This window comes from Phascolarctos cinereus, unplaced genomic scaffold (genome assembly GCF_003287225.1).
Source record: "Phascolarctos cinereus isolate Bilbo 61053 unplaced genomic scaffold, phaCin_HiC Scaffold_3;HRSCAF=262, whole genome shotgun sequence".
Lineage (NCBI taxonomy): Eukaryota > Metazoa > Chordata > Mammalia > Diprotodontia > Phascolarctidae > Phascolarctos > Phascolarctos cinereus.
This window is the reverse complement of record NW_027555736.1, coordinates 86,678,251-86,693,922: the sequence shown is the minus strand read 5'-3', so window position 1 is coordinate 86,693,922 and position 15,672 is coordinate 86,678,251. Positions and strand designations below refer to the sequence as shown.

The 15,672-nt window shown below is 37.9% G+C and overlaps 1 long non-coding RNA gene across 2 annotated transcripts; it reads right to left on the bottom strand.

The window, feature by feature from the left end:
- Positions 1 to 5,040: 5,040 nt before the first annotated feature.
- LOC110202862 (uncharacterized) lies at positions 5,041 to 14,489 on the bottom strand. 2 transcript variants are annotated; one of them, XR_002322800.2, is made up of 5 exons: positions 14,377 to 14,489; positions 11,460 to 11,767; positions 7,903 to 8,182; positions 6,747 to 6,828; positions 5,041 to 5,675 (listed from the first exon to the last, which is right to left on the bottom strand). It is a non-coding gene; the product is annotated as an uncharacterized LOC110202862 (long non-coding RNA). The 2 variants fall into 2 exon arrangements; XR_013485241.1 differs by having other exon boundaries at positions 6,747 to 8,182.
- Between the last annotated feature and the right edge of the window lie 1,183 nt (positions 14,490 to 15,672).

The window sequence follows — 15,672 nt, the reverse complement described above, 5'->3', positions numbered from 1 at the left end:
ACTTGAACACAGGTCTTCCTGACTAAAGGAAGTTCTTCATCCACTACACCTCCAGGACTCTCTTTCTTATTGTACAATTATGAAAAAGTGGGAGCTACAATTCTGCCTAATATAGGCACTTATGTAAACTTCATGGATTTAATGTTTAGAAGCATAGAAGCAGTATATAACAAGGTTCTGAAACTTTTGTGTTATGGAACCCTTTGGCCATCTGGTATCACCTCTGGGCCACTTCTCAGAAGAATGTTTTTAAATCCATCAAATGAAATACATAGAATACAAAGGAAACAAATTACATTGAAATATAGCTAAGAAAACCAAATTCACAGAGCCTAGGTTCAGAAACTCTGATGTAGAATAGTCAAATCTTAGAACTCACCATCAAAGATCATAAAATACACCTGTCTCTTAAGATATGAGTAAGCTGAAACTGCCTAAGGTAAAGTAACTTACTCAGGGGTCACAAAGTTAGTTAGTGGAAGGGTTGGGGCAAGAACTCAAGTCTAACTTCTGGCCCAGTGATCTTTCCACTTCACCATTAACACTTAAGTCCATCCTAAAGGAAAGTGAGTTTGGGCACTAACTCAGACCTTACATGACTTAATTAAAGATGCCTTCAAAGAACAAACAAGTTAATGGCCCCAAGGCCTCCAGGGGAAGTATCCCAGAGATGGGAAACCTTTAGCTGCTGGATATGCTGGATCAATGTTCAGAGCTGTTTGTCCACAGAGCACACTGAAACAATTACTACCCCTCTCCAGCTGATTGCATCTGTGTATTCTGTTACAAATCAATAAGATGATTCACTGCAAATGTCATGGTGCTCCCTGTGCTCAGTAAGTAGGTCAGAATACAAAGGAAACTGTGAAGTGCACATTTCACAGCCTTGAACTAGCTTCAAGTAAATACATTAATTTCACCAAGTTTCCACGAGATTTCAAAGCCATTAGTAGAATCCCCCACCAAAAGGATGGGTAAGAATTAATCAATCAATCAATCAATCAATCAACTGTGTGCCAGACACTATGTTAAGATGTGGGAAGATAAAATAAGAAGACAAAAAGCCAAAGAAGTTCTCAAAATGAATGGTCTGGTCTGTGAAAAAAAAAGATTCAATTGACAAATACGATCTATTGGGTAAAATGAAATCCTACAAGTGTCTTGTGGAGGATTAGTTTATTGAGTTGCAGGTTTCCTCACTTTCTTTAGTCACTTCCAACAAGTTCAGATAGGTCACTTCCAAGGTAAGTAATCTTCGTAAAATGCATACAAATGACTCATCCAGAGTTCATGGCAAGAGAATTTATCTTTCCCTTCATTTTTGGAATATGTTTAGTTATAAAAATACAAATGGTAAATAGGGATCACACTGATCCCTCCTGAGAATATCCAGTTCTCTAATATTTTTTTTCCTTATCCCAAGCAAAACAGACGTAACAGGACCATTAGGCCAAGCACCTATTCTTTCTGCAAGCAGATTTTCCGAATCCTTTCTTATCCATGATGTCCTACATTACTATACCTGGGCATTTGTGTTCCTCATTCATCATATATTCCTTTATGGCTGTCCCTGTCCATTTAGATAGCAAGATGCTCTATGTATCCACCTGCTCATGTACATAGAAATTCACTCAAATTTAAAACACTCAGGTGTTCCCATGGTGGCCACTTGCCTATGCATTTTATCTGCCTAGAGTGTCAAGTCTGGAAGAGATCTCAGTAAATGCCTTTTGAACTCTCTCGCAGTACTACTGTACTCTGCCTTGATCAGGCCATAGCTAGAATACCATGATCATTTCTGGGTGTTGTATTTTAGGATGGATACTTATGCCAGTATGAGAGGCAAGATCAGCATTAGAAAAGATTGGCAAGGAATTAAGTCTTTGGGAGTAAGGTCATCTTCCATGAGGACCTTGGTGACAACAGTATAAGGGTTTCTGAGAGCTAAGCAGAAGTGGAGGGGAGAATGAGAATGAGGTGGGGGAGAGGTAGGCATGAGCTAAAAGGTAACGGTGGAAAGGGTTTTTTCCTGGGTTTTTTGTTATTTTATCTCAGCAGTTGGTGACTGAATCACAGGGGATTAGGGGAGCAGGAGATAGGAATTTGCTAGCCATAGGAATTGGCTGGCCATATCAAGTATGACGAAGCTTACAGACCAAAGTAGTCCGACCTAGAGAATTTTCCACATAACAGTTAGCAGCTTCTGCATCTGAATTTGGTAACTGTTAATTAGTTCTCAAAGAAAACACAAATTATCACCTGAAAAATCATTCAAACTTTCTAGTAAATAAAGAAGTACAAATTTAAACAACTCTGAGATACCACTCCAAAATTAGCAGGGATAACTTAAAATGGTAAAAATTCAATGTGAGAGGGGCAGGTGTAAAAATAAACATGCTATTACACTTCTGTAGGAGCACTGAATTGGTGCAATTTTTTTGTAAATCAATATGAATTATAAAATGAGATCTAGAAAGCCTTTTCTACCCTTTGGGTCAGTGAACCAAATACTAAAGTGCTACTGATAGGAAAAAAGACTCATCTGAACAAAAATGTTCACAGCATATGAGGCACTTAATAAATACTGATTGATTTTTTTTTTATCGTAGCAAAAACAACCCCATGAAAATATTATATACTAGAGTCATAACTAGTTTGAGGTGATTAGGACTTTTTCTCTAGGTGCTGACAGTCAAGAAGGCATACTACCTCCTCAAGGGGATATGGCTGCCCCCCTAGAGGGCAAACTACTTCACTACAACAACTCTCATCCCCATGCCACGTGGTCCCCTGCTATGCCATACTACCTTGAGGCTCAACTGCCATCCCTGGGTTCCTGTTGCCATGACACCTCACTGAAGTGTGACCTTCCAACCAACCTAGAGGAAGGGCCAAATCATTCTTTTTCCTTTTATGATAGCACCTGCAGAAGAACTATCTCCTGCACTGATTGCTTCTCTCTGTGGTCTGAACCACCAACGGTTTTGCCTGAAGTGAAAAATTTTCTTGTAATGTCTCTGTGTCTAGCAACTGAAGATAGATTACGCAAACTGTGAGATTTTAATGAAATGGAATATTATTTTACCATAAAGCATGACAAACATGAAGGCTACGAATATGAATACGGGGAGTCATATACAATGATGCAGAAGGAATAAAGCAGAACCAAAAGAATGTACATCATCTACAACTGTATAAATAATAACAATGATAAAATCTGGATAAATGCACAGAAAAAATCCCTAAGTGAGCATGGAAATAAATAGGACTATGTACCTACAACCATAATAAAGGTAATATCTATTCTTTTTGCAAAACCAACTATAAATAACTAGAATTAATTTTTATATATAATCAGTTATATTTTTTGTTTATATATTTAAACTTATATTTGTCAGTGGATATTAAGTTCATAAAAATTATTTTTAATAAAAAATCAGCCCTAGCAATATCCCATTGGCAGATTCTCTATATAATATATTAATAATATAAGTGCTTAGCACCCTTAGAGATGACTTCTGGACTCCTATCCAAGCTAATATTGAGATGGAGCTATAATGACATACACCTTTTAAAAGTCTTGTCTTGTTTTTATAGTAAATGTTTGTTTCATGTATTTTCATATGGAAAAGATCAATAAGATGCTAGTTTATTAATTGGCCTTTCCTACTACTATATCAAAACATTTGTCTACCAGGCATGAGAAAATACAAAATGATAGATTTCACTTTATGTTTGGACCATTAAGAAGAGTTGAGCCCACAAACTTCATGTGATGGTTCCCGATTTATTTAATGAAAAGAGATTCTCCAAAAAATGAGTCTTCCCCTATTCTCCATATTCCTCAACGGCAGAAAGGAATCTAGGATTAGAGATGTACAAGATTTTCTGGAATAGTCCCAATTTCAACAAAAGAAAGTATACTTTTAATGATGCTTTGCAAAAGGAATATCTGGCAGAACTTGAATTCTGATTTGGGATTCAGAAAATATGTTTATTGTGCCCATAGGTGATGTTTCCTATTATCAGTTAAGCAATTGCTGCTGCTCTGACATAAAATTATATCTAAAGCATATATATCAGAGCCCTGGGCAAACATCTTAACCTCAGGATCCATGCAAAGAGATCATTACGTTCCCTAATCTTTCCCTGACCTCTCCTGACTCTTAATGTGCATGGGATACCCTTCATGTGACTCACTTTGTCTACATCTCTAAAATCCATTTCTTCCTTTAAAGTCCAACTTGGGCACCACCTATTTCTCTAGAGCTTCCCTGATCCCCCAGGTTGAAAGTGATAACCCCCACCACCCCAAATTTCTTATAAAACTTCTCCTAGAGCTCTCTTTTCCCCTGACCCACATTCTGTCATATTTACTTGTGCACATGGCTGTCCCCTATTAGTTAGAGAGTAAGAACTGTGTTGTTTTCCATCTATTGTTTCCCAGAATTGTATGAATATACCTATATGTACATCCTGTGTACATATGTATGTGGGGATAGGAAACATGGGGTAAGTGGAAAGAGAACTCAGAATCAGGGGGTAACAGTCTTCCTACCTCTGAGATATATTGGCTGTGTCACCCTTAGCAAGTTATCTAACATCTCTGCCGCCAGGAACTCTGAGGCTGAGTCATACAAAAGGATCTCTGTTGGTAGAGGGTGTTTCCTCCCCACGCTGAGGAACTCGAAGGTACAATCTCCCCCATTCCCCTCCATATACGCCCCCACATCCACACATACCCACAATCCCCTCCCCTGCATACATACCTACATGCACACACTCCTCTCCCCTCACTACATCTCTACACATACCCTCTCATCTCACACATACCTACACACACACACACACACACACACACACACACACACTTTAAGTACTTGGTATTTACTTACTTGTATATTTGATCTATCATCTTGCCCTCTCCCCCAAACCTCACTCCAGAATGTGAGTTCCTCAAGGGCAGGAACTGTCTCATTTTTATCTTTGTATACCAAGAATTAAGTACATCATTCTGTTATTAAGCACAATAGCTATTTAATAAAAATTATGTTTAATAAAACTTCATACTAGGAATAATCATACAGGTAACTCATAGAGTTATTGTAGGCTTATGGAGCAGAGACTGCATTTCATAGAGCACGCACCAGCTCTCCTCTGGTGACTCCTAGGAACATTTCTGGCTCAGCATTGAGGGGGCTTGGTGCTTTGAGATGATGAAACAATCCCTTTATTAGCTCCCTAGTAAGAAGAGACTCGTTCACCACTCAAAAGAAATGCATCGGGTCTATCTCTCTTCCCGACTGCCAACTCTTGGAGCCTTCCCATAAGGAGTGAGGGAGCCCTAGCTTGCTTGCCCTTCTCCCCACTCTAAAAGAAATGTTCTCATGTGGGTAGCTACAGCAGGGGCTCAATTAGGTGAGCTAAGCCTGGGTCTTAGGCCTCTGGCTGTCTTTTTGGCTTTACGTTTCCTGACCTGAGTAGAGGCAAGACCGAACAGGGATCCTGAGATGAATGTGTCCAGCTAAGGAGACAGCCTTGTGAGTCCCAGGGGTTGAAAGTGCCTGGCTCTCTGAGTCAGTGCTGAGTGGCAACAGGTAAGTGTCAAAGAAGATGATCACCAGCAGGAGGAGGAGCCCAGCCTCTGGTCTGATTGACTGAAGATAGAGATTGACCTTGAAGGAAACAATGCAGAGGTGAGTCAGAGATGAATTACTGATCCAGCCTTTCCACAAACTGTTTCATGTTTGATGTTTTAAGTATCAACCTCCTGGGAGAGTGCAACAGTAGTCATAAGATTTTTTTTTCCTGCTATTTATTTTTCAGTACATACAAGTGAATCTCTAGTGTTTTTTCTGATTTTTTTGTATAAGGAGAAAACAAATGGCTCTTCTCTACCTGATTTACATAGTACAATGAATACCTTTCCTACTCCCTTCTTTTGGGGAGGCCCCAGACATGAATCAAACATAAGTCAAATCTTTCCCAGAGCTGCAGAGAGTAGGCATAAAAGCCCAGAAAGTTTGAGAAACAGTCTTGTTCCTTCTTTGGCCAGGTTCCCCCAGGACTGAACCTGGTCCACCAGAGCAGAGAGGGGCCTCTGAGTGGAGAGGGAGAAGGTGAGTTTCCCCAGGACCTCAGACTAGGAATGTTTTTTCTTGTTACACTTAAGTGAAATCATGTGTATAAAATGCCTTGTAATCATAAAGCGCTGAATAGATGTGAGCTATTACCATTTTATTTTAAAATACCATCTCTTTTTTAAGGAAAAAAATAGGATCTTTATTTTTTTCATCATCAAAGCTTTTCACCAAGTAGCTATCTACATATGGCACTGTGAATGGATAAATTATTGGTATCAAGTGTGTTATTCTTAGCCTAGACTTTTAATTTCATTAGTATAGGAAAGCCTGAGTGAGGAAATGTTCTCTCTCAATTACCCTCCAATTTATAGTCTTAGAGAGTTGGGAGCCTGAGAAGTTAAATGATTTGCCCAGGGTCATACATTCGGTGTGTGTCAAATGTGGAATTTTAACCGAAAATTTTCTGCTCTGAGGTCAGCTCTTTAGTAACTATTTCTAGTTAGTTACCTCTTATATATTACTCACTCAGTATGAAATTTTTCCTGTTTGATGATTTTCTACACAATTAAATTAGGCAATAAAAACATATCCCAAGTATAAGCCAAACCTGAAAACATCATCGAAGGGAAGACAAAATTTAAAAAAAAGAAAAACGTGATTCACCTTCATGAAGCAAAAAGCTAGTCTGATGTTTCCCAACAGGATGAAGAAATCCACAAAGGCTCTTTCTGCCCTCTGGTGGTCACTAAGACAACCAAAGAAGAAAAAAAAAAGCAGGGCAGTCACAAGATACATCATTCTGTGCTTATCATCATCTCACCCTTCTGGTCAATGAACATAATGATAAATTCCTCTTCCTGCCTCTCCCTTAAACAAATTAACTCACTTTCTACTTGAGGCTGAGAGGTCTTGAATTCATCAGATGATCTGAAAAGTTCCTCCCAGTTCCACATTTTATGATACTGAGGCCCCATGTCTCCAGAGTATCTAATTGTGATCTGGTTTTCCTGCTCTAAAAAGCAGGGCCTATTAGTTATACCCCAATATTGTTTCAATTTACTACTTTTTGATAGGGTGACTACGCCCAGCAATATATTTCTAGAAGTAGTCAGCAAGCAGTTCTGACTTTATTTTCAAGAAATAGCACACTAGAGGGCAGCTAGGTGGTGCAGTGGATAGAGCACCAGCCCTGGAGTCAGGAGACCTGAGTTCAAATCTGGCCTCAGACACCTCATACTTACTACCTGTGTGACTCTGGGCAAGTCACTAAACCCCATTGCCTAACCAAAAAAAAAAAAAAAAGAAATAGCACACTAGAATCAAAGTACATTTTGAATACATAGCCATTTGCTAGATGGATTTATTTTTTTACCAAGTTGGCAACAGCTATTATAATTTTTGGAAACTTTTTTCTTTTTGCTTTTTGGTGAGGTGATCAGGGTTAAGTGACTTGCCCAGGGTCACAAAACTAGTAAGTATTAACTATCTCAGGCTGGATTTGAACTCAAGTCCTCCTAACTCCAAGACCAGAGCTCTATTCACTGTGACACCTAGCTGCCCCTGGAAACATTTTTAAAGAAAGTATTTACCTTTTCCACAGACACACTTTCTTTCTAAAGTTTCTTCCTAAAATAGTGTCTGAAAATGGTGTATGATATCAAAGGACAGTAAATAGAATAGTAAAACCAACTGGGAAGCTTTTGCCACAGTTTAGAGGTGATACGACCTGACTAGGGTTAGTTGCCATATGAATGGAGAAAAGAGGATGGATATGAAAGATAGTGTAAGAATAGAATTCACTTTCAATTCCCCCACTTACCTAAGTACTTCAGCTGTTCTATGGAAACAATCTTGTGAAAAGCCAACTTTATGACACGATGCCTATTGCAAAATTTTACTTCATATATAAGAGAAACACAGAGGATGGTAGAGAAATACCAAAGTGGTTGGAGGCAACATCAGAGTGGCTCAGTTAAATTTTAACAGGGTAAGGTAACATGCTGAAGAAAGCAATCAGTGGCTCCCTTCCTAGACAGCCTGTGGTTTCACTTAATTTGCTCCAAAGATTTCATGAAAACTCAGGATGTATTTAATTTCACCTAAAAGAAAAAAATAATGTATTATGACTTCAGGACTGTGCTATAGGACAATTATTAATACACATTCTGCTACGAGATGTCAACTACTTTCTTTTAAAGTATTGTCCTTCCAATGAAATTCTTAAGTTCTATGGGTTTGAAAGCAGGTTCAAGGTTAAGGTCTTGAATAGCAGTTATCATTATCACTCTCTTACTTCCATACTCTCAAAATTCGAGGAGTGGTAATAAATTATTTAATTCAATATTTCTTAAATACTGATTACATAAAAGTAACCATGCTATGGTGCTGGGGGCATAAAGGCAAAAACGAAACAGACCCTAGCCTCATGGGGTTTACATTATGTGAGAAGGAATGCAACATGTGCAAAGATACAAGATAAATGAGCCATGAAAAAAAGCACTAACAATGGAGGTGGGAGGGTGTGAAGGGAGAGGGAAGAAGCATCCCTTAGCAGGTGACACCTGAGCTTAGCCTGGAATAAAGGTAAGGATTCTGAGGAAGAAGGACATTTCAGACATGGAGGATGGTCTATGCAAAGCTATGGAACAGGAAGGTGATCAAATATTTAGTTTGGGAAAGAGCTAGTAGGTCAATTTAGCTAGACTATAGAACGTATGAAAGGAAATAAGAGAAAATAAGTCTGAGAAATAAAATGAAATATCTGGAAAGGAAGATTAGAAGCAGATTAAAGAAGGGTTTAAAGGCCAAGCTGAGTTTGGCCTTTATATCCTAGAGATAATAGAGGGACTACTAATTTGGTAGCTGTATAGAACATGGTTTGGAGAGGGGAGAGACTGAATGCAATAAAAACAATTAGGAAGCCATTGTCATTATTCAGGTGAAATATGATGAGGGCCTGAATAAGGAGTACAGGCCATATGAGTGAAGAGGAGATAATTGAGAGATGTTGTGAGGATTGAAGTTATAAGAGCTGGCAACTGATTTGATATGGTGGGTGAGGGGAAGAAAATTATCACGGATTACACAGACATTGCAAACCTTCAACCAGAAATGAGGAAGATGGAGTTGTGGGTTTATGGAAGAAGATGAGTTTAGTTTTGTCCATGTTAAGTTACACCTACACATCAGGTGGACATGACCAGCAGGCAGTCAGAAACGTGTGATTGGAGTTAAAAGAAAAGGATTAGTTAATAGAGCTGGATATACAGATTTAAGAGTCACTAGAACAGAGATGATTACTGAACCCTCCTTGAACCCAGGGTGTTAATGAGCTCACAAGAGAGGATTTAAAGAGAAGAATGACCTGGACACCCATGGGGGCTGAGGCAGGGAGGACATGGATAATAATTCAGCAAAATCAACTAAGAAAGTGAGGTAGGACAGGTAGGACAACCATCAGAGAAGTACATCACAGAAGCCCAGGGAGTAGAGAAAACCAGGAGGGAGTGGTTAATCATGACAACAACAATGAAGATAAGAAAATGCTATCAGAATTACTGACAATAAAATTATTAGTAACCTTAGAGAAGGTAGTTTCAGTTGAGTGATGAGGTCAGAAGCTAGACCAGAAAGGGATCGAGAAGCAAGTGGGAGGTGATGAAATGGGAGTGGAAATGAGCATAGATGAGTTTCCACAGCTATATAAAGTAAATGAGAAAGATAGATAATGATAGGTTGAATGGCAAGATCAAGTGAAGATTCTTTAATAAAAATAGAAGTCTTGATCATGTTTCAAGCATTAAGGAAGGGGTCTTGGGATATGAAGAAGACCGTTGTAGGGGAGACAAATGAGCCACAGGGTAAGCTGCCACAGGTGACAGGAAGGGTTCAGATCAAGGAGTGGCTTTGGCAAGGAAAAGGGGCAATTCTATGTCAGGAATTGGAGCAAAGGAGGAAAGAATTCTAAATGATCTAGGAAGGTTCTAAGGTATTGATTAGGGGAAAAGAGGGAAGACTTGTGGTATGACCTCCGTTTGAGCAGCCTACATTGTTAAAGCGGGTGCACTAGGTAGGTAGTATAGGAAATCTGAGGAAAGAAAGTTTGGAATACTTTCTTCAAGGAATATAATAAAATTACAGAATCAAACCTCTGAAGTTGGAAGGGACCTTGGAGTTATCAAGTCTAATTTCCTTATTTTACACATAACCCTGCCATTAGAATCTAAAACTTGTCAATATCACCATGGAGATGCTTTCCAAAAATTCCACCAGCCACTGACATTGTGAAACTGAGGGTAACAGGGATTGCTTGTTAAGGAATTCAGGGAAGAAGAGGAGAGAAAGTAGAGTCAAGGTCAAAAATCGGGATCATCCTCCATCTTGATGTCATGTAGACCTTGAAGAGCCAAGCATTTGAGCTATTCGCCTCTCTACCCCCCACCTCCCCTACCTCTGACCAAGAAAGACTGACAGCAGGTGGTATGGCAGGTAAGTCTTTGACTTACTAAGAGCCAGTTGCAAATTGAATGACAACCTCCATCTTTCTCTCTTTGTCTAAAAGTTGGGAAGGACATCCCCTCCCTTACACACTTTTAACTGAATTATCCATCCAAAATTACTTTGCTGTCCTCCACATAAGAGGGAAAGGTATTGAGCAGGGGTTAAGAGAAAGGGAATTCAGGAATATAACTGATAAATGAGTCAATAAAAGACTTGTCTCTCAGAAAACATCTTGTTTACTAATCTAGGTGGAAATTTTATTCTTGTCTGGTTTCTGATATTTCCCTGCTTATTACTTCTCCTACTTATCACCTTGAGCTGGCTTTATGACTCCTACCTTAGGAGCAATACAACCATTACTATGGCTTCTCCACTCTATTCCCTCACTCTAGGTGCTGGATGAGCAGTGTGTATTTTGTGTGCATTTAAAACTGTACAGTTTCCCAACCTTTATTACCATGACTGACAGCAAACATAACACAAGGGTTAGTGGCTGTAAATTTTTTTTTAATAGAAGAGAAATAGACAATACAATAACAAGAGGTGGAGGACAAAAGAGCTAACCAGTACAGGTAATTGGAAATAACAGGAGCCAATGCAAATGCTTCTACTTTTAGTAGCAGGAATGATTCTCCCAATTCACTCTTTCTCCCTGGTAGGGAGGAGGGCAAAGTGATGTTGAAGAAATAGCTCAGTTAAAGGGGTAGCATCCTTCTCAACTCTGAGGCAAGGAAAGACAAAATCATTCCCAATCACAACTTGGTCTGCAACCAGCTTCAAATAAGGCAAGATCCCCCACCAGTTTTTCCAGAGGCAGTTCAAAATAGCAGCCATTAGTCTCATTAGGGAGGAGCAAAGGAGCTTTGCAATATCTACCTGGTGTCAAGATGGTGGGCAATTCCAACTTTCCACTTCTTCATCCTGCTTTCTCTCTCCTTCTTCCCTGGATTCCTTCTAAACAATTCCAAATATTCCCAATTAAGTGATATTAGTGATTGGTGGAATCTCTGGAAAGCATCTCGACTTCCATGGTGATCCTGATGCATACAGTTGAAGAAACTGAGACCCAGGAAAGGTAAGTGATCAGCCCATGGTCACACAGGTAATGAGTATCAGAACCAGGATTTGAACCCAGGTCCTTTTACTAGAAAGACAATGATTTTTCCATTGTATCAACCAAGTTTCTGTAAAGAACAGGAAATGAAAATATCTGGGATGAAAGGAAGTTTATCCCACTTCTGCAGATTTTTTAACTAAAAGAAACACTGTACTTTAACGAAAAGCTTTTTAAAAATTTAAACATTATGGAGAGAAAAATTTCTAAACAGTATGACAAACTTCTCTGTCTTCTTGAGAAGATTTTGAATGTATTTTAATCTCATTTTTAATGATGCCATTATTATGAATATTTATTATTTCAACAGCAATTTATTAAATACCTCCTATGTATAATTCTTTGGGAAAGACATAGCCCTATCTACTTCGAGCTCACAGTCTAGCCTCAATTTTTGTGTGGTATTATGACACATGACATTCTCAGGGCACAGTAAAACCTCCCTCATTTTGCAGATTAAGAAACTGAGGTCAAGAACTTCACATAGATTAGGAGTGGCAAATAGATAGTGTATCAAGGACAGGATTTGGACTCAGGACCTCTAATTTGAGAGCCAATGCTCTTTCCACTGTCTTCAGTGGTCCTAAGGCAGTCACTATGCTTTGTAAAACTTGGGACAGGGTCAAAAGAAAGAACAGAATAAATGGGGGGAGGGGGCAGGATAGGATTAAGGGAAATAGAGTTAGTTTTTCACAACATGTCTACTATGGAAGTGTTTTGCATAACTGCACATGTATAACCTATATTGAGTTGCTTGCCTTTTCAGTGAGGGTGGATGGGGAGGGAGGAAGGGAGAAAATTTGGAACCCCAAAGTTTTAAAAACATGTTTAAAAAAAATGTTTTCACATGCAACTGGGAAATAAGAAATACAGGAAATGGGGTACAGAAGTCTATCCTGCCCTACAGGAAAACAGAAGGGGCAGGGGATAAGAGAAGGGGGGGAGAGATAGAAGAGAGGGCAGACTAGAGGAAGGGGTATTCAGAATGCATGCCATCTTGGGATGGGGGGAGGGATGAGATGGGAAGAAAATGTGGAACTCAAAATCTTGTGGAAGTAAATGTTGAAAACTAAAAATAAATAAATTTATATTAAAAAAATATTCTGGTTCCTCTTCCAAAAAAAAATTTTTTTTAAATTGTGTCTCCTTTTAATTTGGTCTACCCCCTTTTTGTCAGCATTTTTTGCCTCTAGTAGCCTCCTGGCCCCCTTTCAATTTGCCAGTCCTGATATGACATAGGCTGGGAATGTGAACAACCACATGGCTCTAAGAGTCAATCAGGCTCCAAATGAGTGCCCACAGCATTCTCTTTTGGAATAAGTTGCATAATTTTATAATATATGGACTTCAGGGGCATCCATTTTAGCAACACCAATGCTAATTTTAAAATTTACATCCTGGTTCTAGGATGTCAGATAAAATAAGGCTGACCATATTTGGGGTATCTTAATAGTACAAACGAAAAACAGTTCCTGTATCACTGACAGAAAGCCCTAGACCATAGCTCTAGAGCTAAAAAGGACTTGAGAAGCTGTCTAATCCAACTCCTTTATTGCATAGCTGAGGAAATAGTGGCCTGAGTACTTTAAGAAACCTGTGGAAGGTCACATAGGAAAAGGCAGAGATGGAATTTGAATCCAGCTCCTCCGACAGAGCCACTACTCTTTCCATTCCATGATGCATTTTTTTTCTGTATACTTTCTTCCTCAATATTTTTCTTGATAAAAGTATCTTTTTAGTACATAGAGCTCTGGCCTTGGAGTCAGGAGGACCTGAGTTCAAATATGGCCTCAGACACTTGAAACTTACTAGCTGTGTGACCCTGGGCAAGTCACTTAAACCCGACTGCCTCACCAAAAAAACAAAAAAAAGTATCTTTTAAAACTTCATTTGTAGATAGACTTTGCAACAAACTACATATTGGATATCAGAAATGTGCACAAAGCACAGTGATTTAAGAAAGGGATTCACAATAAAAGATTTTAAAAGTAGATTTAGCTGTGTATAGAGAACTCCAAAATGCTGCATCTAAAAAGGGACTTAACAATAATCTATTCCAACATCCTAATTTTGTTGTTGTTCAGTCGTGTCTGACTCTTCATGACCACATTTGGGGTTTTCTTGGCAAACATACTGGGGTGGTTTGCCAATTCCTTTTCCAGCTCATTTTACAGATGAGAAATCTGAGGCAAACAGGGTTAAGTGACTTGCCCAGGGTCACACAGCTATTACATGTATGAGACCACATTTGAACTCAGAAGATGGGCCTTCCTTACTCTAGGCTGGGCACTCTATTGTGCCACTTGCTGCCCTAATTTACAAATGGGTAAATTCAGGAACAGAGAAAAGTGACTGAGGAGGTCTCAGAGTGGTAGAAGTGTGACTCGGGCTATATCTTGGAAATTAATTTAAGACATATATTTTAAGAACTTTGCCATGTTTTATGAAGGGAAGTCACACAGTTGTTTATTTAACTTGACCTGATAACAATTACCACCCTTTAGATGGTAAACCATGAAATGAATATTTTATCCATCACTGAAATGAAAATTAAGAGGGAGAGCTTTTTCTAGATTAGGCTGAGCACTTTGCTTAACCTCTTAAAAGGTCTCTTTAACTCAAATTTATGTGTAATTTATCTCATCAAAAATTTATATGTGCTTTGTAGACAATACTTACCAACTCCCTACTCCATTGGGATGATTTGAAGCTACGTAAAATAACACGGTATGCCACCTGCGTTGTTGAAGATACAAAGCTTTGAATAAACTTATAAGGTAATTAAATCATACTTCCAGATATTATTGTATGTGATTGAGAATTACTTAAAATGTCTTTTAGACAAAAGTTAAAATTTCTGTGTATATATATATATATATATATATATACACAAATACATATATGTGTCTATAAATGTGCATATATACACACACACATGCATTTACTTTTAATTTGGATATAGCACAACATAAAGAGATCTGCTGAAATGTTTTCTGGGTTCACTTAGGAAAATGATTGGAATGGTAATGATTAAATTATGATATGCAATCTATAAGTATTTGGTTTTAGAAAAGAGGCAGAAAACTAGGGAAAGAAAAATTAAGGCTTTGGAAATATTAGTTTTGATACTTATAATCTCTCAGTGGATAACATTTATAGAGCTTATTTCCTACTTATTATTAACTAATTTTCCACATCTTAAAGTTAGTTTCCACAAAATTAAAGCACAGTATTTCATTCATAGATATTTCTATTACATGTTACATTTTGACGTAGCAACCTTCAAAGATTTTTTATTGAACTAATTCCCACCAATTTTTCAGTGCCTAGTTTGTCAGTATCCCAAGATTAAACAAAAGCAAATACTGCTGGGTTTTAAGGACAAAGAAATGTAACTAAAATCAATGGTTATGTCTTACTTTAACCAGTCAAGAATTTCTTAAATTTCTAAATGTAAATTTATCTTCTACAAAAGCTTTTGTTTACTTAATTGGGCAGAATCACATACTAAATTATAAATTTCAACATTTTATTTCTGATTTATTTTCTACTCTTCTGCACAAATTTTCCTTGGAAAACAGGGATTATTTCTTATTATATATGTTTTTGAAGAGTCTTTTAAAATCTTGGACTACTGCTAATTCAGGATTCATGAAAATATTAAAAGTACATAAAAAGGAAATTTTTCCACTTGGTCAAAACACATTTGTTTTAACTAAAGAAAAAATTAGAAAAATGGGGGGAAATACCACAAATAAGAGAAAGGTCAAAATGGCAGAAATTTTCTAGAAAAATATCTTAATTATGCATTCATTTGTTCAATTGCTTCTAAACACAATTAAAAAGGCATCACATCAGTAAACCATTTAGTTCAATGTGTTGATGAATGAAATTATAAACTTATCCCAGGATACTGACACTCAGAAGTGCTATTCTCAAATGCATAATAATTGATAATATGTATACTTGTACCTT